This window comes from Microtus oregoni, unplaced genomic scaffold (genome assembly GCF_018167655.1).
Source record: "Microtus oregoni isolate MIOR12 unplaced genomic scaffold, Mior012 000163F_ref0000286, whole genome shotgun sequence".
NCBI lineage: Eukaryota > Metazoa > Chordata > Mammalia > Rodentia > Cricetidae > Microtus > Microtus oregoni.
This window is the reverse complement of record NW_024544818.1, coordinates 829,966-836,902: the sequence shown is the minus strand read 5'-3', so window position 1 is coordinate 836,902 and position 6,937 is coordinate 829,966.

Sequence of the window (6,937 nt, the reverse complement as noted above, 5' to 3'; positions counted from 1 at the left end):
GCTAGGAGAGATCCTCATCTGGCCTTAACAGAGGTTCTTTTTCATATGACTTTCTCAGTTTTGATGACAAGAGGCTCAACCCAGCTTACAAGCACTGGGCATCTCTGCCCTGGTGATATGGAGCAGTCTCCAGCCCCCTGCTAACCCTTGGGAAAGGGTATGCTTGTGTTTTTTCCCAGAATGCCACAACACCAATATGGGTCCCAGTAAGAGATGTATGCCCATCCATGAATTGGCCTGCTTCCATCAAGGAGGGAAAAATCCAGGATGGGTAATGTATATATTCCCCTTTCTTGCCCTTATTGCCCCCCAGTTGATTTACTATTCATTTTTTGAAAAGGTTTGGCATAATATAAAAAGGCTATTTGGTCCATCCCGTGTAGTAGGGAGACTGCTTGTTTGTTCACAGCTGCTCAGCCCCAAAATAAGCACACAAAAACCATATTATTTGCAATACTATTTGGTGAGTAGCTTAAGTGTATTTTTGGCTAACATATATCTTAAATTAACCCCTCTCCATTAATCTGTGTATCGTCACAAGGCTGTGGCTTACTGGGTAATGTTTTGCTGTCGGTCTTTGGTGGGGTTACATGGCTTCTCCTGACTCTGCCTTCTTTCACCCAGCATTCAGTTTAGTTTTCCCTGCCTATCTCTATTCTGCTCTGTGTAGGCCCAAGACAGTTTCTTTATTAACAAATGCTGTTCACAGCATACAGAGGGACTCCTACATCACCTCCCATTTACTCTTTAAATAAAAAGGAAGGTTTTAACTTTAACATAGTAAAATTGCGTATAACAAAACAGGTATCAAGCAAGAATTACAGTTACAATATTTATATCTACTTTATCTTTTATCATAACTAACAAAAATTATAACTACTATTGTTCAACTCCATCAAAGACCCCAGAATGATATATTACCTAAGTAAACAGAAAGTACATTGTAAGCAACTTCCAAAGTTCTAGAATTGACAGAGACATCTTGCTGCCTGGACAGTCACCCAAAGTTCTTCTGTATTGTTGGAGCATCTATCTTCAGCCTAAAGGCCCATAGTATCTGGCAGACTATAGTAGAAGGCTGCTTGTTTGTTTCCTGGCCACCCAGACTCCCGAAATAATCACACAGAATCTGTATTATTAAAATCACTGCTTGGTCCATTAGCTCTAGATTCTTTTTTTTTTTTTTTTTTTTTTTTCTTTTAAACACCGCTTGGCCCATTTCTCTCTAACCTCTTCTAGGCTAATTCTCACATATTAATTTAGCCTATTTCTAATCATCTGTGTTGCACCCCTAGGTGCGCTTACCGGGAAGATTCTAGCCTATGTCCATCCTGGGTCGGAGCTTCTTAGCCTGCGTCTGCCCAGGAGCCAGGAGCATGGCGTCTCTCTCAGGCGTCTGCTCCCTAGAGGAAAGCGGTCGAGTCTCTGAGCTCACTTCCTCTTCCTCCCAGCATTTTGTTCTGTTTACTCCTCCCACCTATCCTCTAACCAATAAAATGGGCCAGGGCAGTGCCTTTATTAGCCAATTACCTTCCTCCATCATATCCCCTTTTTCGGTTTAAACCAAAAAAAAGCTTTAACTTTCACATAGCAAAATTACATATAACAAAACAGTTATCAAGTAAAAGTTACAATAATCTTTATCATAACTAAGGAAAACTATAACTATAACCAACTATTTTTTAACTCCATCAAAGACTCCAGAAAGATACAATACTACATAAGCAAACAGGAAAAAAGCAACTTTTAAAACTCTAGAAATGATAGAGACATCTCGCTGCCTGGACAGTCACCCAAAGTTCCTCTGTACCGTTGGGGCATCCATCTTCAGCCTTCAGACCCATGGTATCCAGCAGACATTTCCATAAAGCAGGAAAATTCAAAGTCAGTTCAGTCACTATCTGTTGTGTCCTGCAGAATGTCTTGCAGACTCTTTCATGAATCAGGAACCCCGAAAGATCATCTCACCTTAGGCAAGCTCAGTAGTCCTCTCTCTGCGGGTTCTCTGTGTCCAGTTTATGCAATAATCCAGGCAAGAGCAGTTTCTTGCCCAAATGGCTATCAAACTCCATAACAAGCCTCTTCGATGCCCATCTTCCTCTTGAAGTAGATTGGTGCTGTCAGGAGCAGAGTGTCTCATTGTCATGAAAAGTCCTATTCTGTAATCTTTGAAAGACATGAAGAATGTCTATCTAAAATATATCTACGCACATCTAGAAAATATTAACTAACATGACTACAAGCTTTACTATTATCGATGATTATCCATTAACAACCTATATTTCTTAATTATACAGTACATATTTAAATGAACTACACAATCACAATACCTTAATCAAAATCAGAAACACTTATACATATTGGCCAACTTTTTCATCTTAATTTAACCCATTTTTATTAATCTGTATATTGCCACGTGGCTGTGGCTTACCTGCAAAGTTTCAACATGTTTCTCTCTGGCAGCAGCTCCATGGCTTCTCTCTGACACTGCCTCTTTTCTCCCAACATTCAGTTTAGTTTTCCCAGCCTAGCTTTGTTCTACCCTATCACAGGCCTAAGACAGTTTCTTTATTAACCAATAGTATTAACAGCATACAGAGGGGAATCCCACGTCAGGCAGACTTTCCCATGGAGCAGGAAATTTCACAGACAATTCTGCCTATGTTGGCAGTTTGTCAGTCACTTTCTTCTGTGTCCTGCAGAATGTCTGGCAGACTCTTTCATGAAACAGGAACCCAGAAGGACTGTCTCATTTTTAGGAAAGTTCAGCAGTCATTTCTCTGTGGGTCTTGCATGTCCAATTTATCAAGCATAACATCAAGCAGTCCAGGCAAGAGCAGTTTCTTGCACAAATGGCTAGCAAACTCCATAAGTAGCCTCTTCAGTGCCCATCTTCCTCTTGAAGTAGATTGGTGCTACCAGGAGCAGATGTGCCTCATTGTCATAAAAAGTCCTAAATTCTTTAAACATTTTAAATGCCATATTCTGAAGGTCTCTGAAAGATTTGAAGAATACCTAACTAACTTAAATATATCTCTATATATCTAGAAAACCTAACTAGCATGACTATAAGCTTGACTATTATAGATTACTATTAACCTGTATTTCTTAATTATACATTACATTTTTAAATGAGCTGCACAAACACAATACCTTAATCAAGAGCAGAAATATACATATGACACAATTGGCCTTTAATCTGTATAAATATTCATACCAATGCAAAGTATTCATATCTATGTCATATCCCCCTTTAAATGTAAACAAACATTTATAAACAATATTTTGGAATTTATACATAGTTTTCTCTAAACTGCTTCCTGCTTTTTGTTGGTCCAAGTAATTTTTGGAGGTGTTTACCACAACTTTTCAAGGGGTCTTGGTCTATCAAACCACATTAGTCTGAAAGGATTCTACAGGTTCTCATCCTCTATGGAAACAAAAGAAAAACCTCTTTTCCAAAGCAACATATCCTTAGACTCAAATGTTGAAATCAAGAAATTTCCAAAACATCTGTGTTGGTTTAGCTTAGCAGTCCCCAGAGTCAAATGTCTCTATATAGTCAAAAAATTCAAAGAAAACACAATCCAGACTCTCTGTGTATATTCCATCTTTACACAGCTTATTTTTCTTTACTCCTTTTAATCTATAACTGTCTGTCTGTACTGTATCTCTTTAAAGACTTTGTTTTATTTTTTAATGATTTACTTCTTTTTATATCTCTCTAGTCTCTTTTTCTTCTCTCTTCCAAGCTTACGTACATTTATCCAACATTGTGACCCATTTAGAGGTCTTCTTTTTTATCTGAATCTGTCTTTATTATGTATCTGTAAGTATTTTCTGACCAGAAGTCTCTCTCTCTCTCTCTCTCTCTCTCTCTCTCTCTCTCTCTCTCTCTCTTTTGCTACATGGGCGTGGCTAGGGCCAACAAGGCCCTGCCTGTTGGCTCCGCCCAGTCCAACATGGAGGAAGCATGTTTACTGCCTCTGAGGTTGCCCAGTGAAAGCCATCTTCATTACCTCAACTCTGAGAAGCACCATGCAGCATATACACTCTTTTTATCTGAGTAAAAGCTAAATCTGCCATGCAGAGCAATACTCGGCCTGGAAAAATCTGTGTATGGTGGTGGGAATCTGCTATGCTATTCTGCCTGTGTAGTCCTAGCAGACAAGATCCCGTTGGCTGCTCAGGTGGGGGGCACTGAGCCACGGGCATGATCTCAGCCACTTTCCTCCTAACCCCAAGTGGGCATACAAGCACCTGGGCCCACAAAGCCCATTCAAGTGCTCCATAGTCGAATCTTCCAAAAGAGTCAGAGCCATTCATGCTGGTGAACCAGGAAGCTGCTGTTTTAAAACTACATGTTTTTTGTTTCTACTGCTGAGTCAGGAAACCTTCTCTTTAAAGAATTGTGCCTCTGCTTGCTTCTAGCAAACAGAGCCCACCTGAGAAAAACGCTTAACTTTTTTTGTATGTGTGTGCATGTGTCTAGAATTCCTTTTTAAGATTTCTCAGGTTTTATGTGGATTTAGTCGACCATGTTGGCACACCAATTTGTAGTTAGCTTCTTTCATATACATTAATTGTCAGGGTGGTATTTTTAATCCTTACTCTCTTTAAATGTTTCCTGCAGCAGATCAGACATCAGTGACATCAGTGGACAGCCACTAATGCAACTCTTCAGATGTTAATGACCCTTAGGCATCCTTCTTGCAGTCCTCTGCAAGAGGTTATGCATACCTTATTATCTGTAATTCAAAGGCTACTGACTAGTTCCCCCAGCCTGGAAGCTCTCCAGGAATGAATTCTCTTCGAGGGCTGATAGTCACTGATGGGTAAGAGCTTGTTTGGCAGATCAATCAACCTAAGACAGGCACAGTCCAGTTGCTGAGCCCTCATGAGGTAGGGTCAACAAGGCCTGAGCAAAGAACTCTAGCTCCCACTGAGTGCCCTATGTAGTAAATAAAAAAAGGTGGGTATGTAGGAAGTTAACACCCACCCCCACCCCTGCCAGGCTGAGAGGAGTCAACTTGGAGTCTGCCTGGTGCTGTCAGAGGTCCTAATCATGTCTAGCCAATAAGAGGTGACCAAGAAATGCTGCCTGAGGGACTACCAACAGGCACTGTCAGAGGTCCTGTTCATGCCTAGCCAATGAAGGGTGACCACGCGATGTCAACAGATCAGAATGCCTGGGTGCTGAGACAGTATGTAAGTTTTTCCCTATTGTTAAATGAATGATTCTGCTATATGCCTTCTACATGACTCCCGGTAACACAGGCGTAGACACTGTGCCTTTTCACCCCTTCCCCCGAGGAAGATGTTATGGCCTAGCTACAGGTGCCTACATAGAGCATTCACCACTATTTTCTAGTATCTTTGGTATAGGAACATACTCTATAAGTTACCAAAGGAGAAACATAAACACCAACCCAGCCACAAAACCTTTGCTCTACAATGGTGTCCTGTCTGCAAGATAGTCTAGTGTAATGGTGGCACAAAGTTTACAATTATCCGATTTGATTTAAGGTCCTCTCTACCATATGGAACGCATACCCAAAATGACTTAGGTGACCAAGAGCCTGAGACTAGATAGCCCAGGGATCTAGGGTAAGACCAAATGCTACTGTTCTACTAAAAGAACATCTCAATAAAACGACTCCTAATGATGTTCTGCTATACTCGTAGATCAGGACCTTCTCAGCCACCATCAGAGAATCTTCCTCCTGCAGCAGATGGGAACAAATGCAGAAACCCATAGCTAGACAACATGCAGAGAGTGTGAGAACACTCAATCCTAAGTGGGGTGTCTCCATCAAATCCCTCCCTTCAGGGCTCAGGTAACACTGCAAAAGCGAACACAGAAAGAGTGTAGAGCCAAAGGGGTTGGAGGACACCAAGAAAGCAAGGCCCTTTACATCAGCAAGGATATATATATAGACACTCATATGAACTCAGCAGAGACTGAGGCAGCATGCACAGGGCCTGCACAGGTCTCCACCAGGTGGGTTTCTACAGCTAAAAGGAGAAGAGGACACATGCTCCCATCCCTAACCAAGAAGCAATCTCCAATTGATAATAGCCACTTGTAGAAGAAAGTTTAGTTTTCTCCAAGGGAGTCTCACTGAGGAAACTAAGTACTCTTAAGGGTAGGCTGCATGCCCAGCAGTAGATGTATAGGGTAAAAGGGGCAAATGGAGCAGGAAATCACCCAATCACTGAGCACCCTGACTCTGGACCCAGAGCCATGAAAGAAACACACCCTGTTTTTGAGACCTGAGCCAGGGAAAGAAACATCTTCATCCCTGAACTCAGAACTAAGGACGTGTGCCTTGGCTCTAAAACTAGTGCCACAGAAACACACTTTGTCCCTAGAATCAGAGCTAGTGAGAGAAAGGTGCCCTGGTCCTAAGATTAGAGTTAAAAAGCTAAAAAGAACCAGGGAAAGAAACACAGTTTGGCCTGGCCATGACGGCAGAGCCATCTCTGCCCTTGCCCAACTGCCCAACTGAACCAACCAATCACAGGACATGAAAATGAACTCAAAGGCATCTTTGGAGGTTCCTTGTCTTAATGTAATGTCAGGGCTTTTCCTTTTTAAAATTTTTTTTATCTCATTTCATGCACATTTATATATATATATATGTGTGTGTGTGTGTGTGTAGTAAGATAAAATAACATATATTTATATATTTCCTTCTCTCTTTTCCCTACAAGTCCTTTCTGTTTGTATTATAGCTTCCAGTTCATTGTTTTTTTAGGGGATTCCTGAGTGTGCAAACTAGTGCGTCTCTATTTTTTGTGCCTTCTCTTGGGCTCCTTGTTTTCTTTTAGTTTGTTTGGTCCAATACCAGTGTGTTAGTTTTTGTTTTACTTTATTTTATTTTATTGTTATTCCTTAGAAGCCTGCTTGTCTTCTATTGAGAGCCAGAAATGGGTG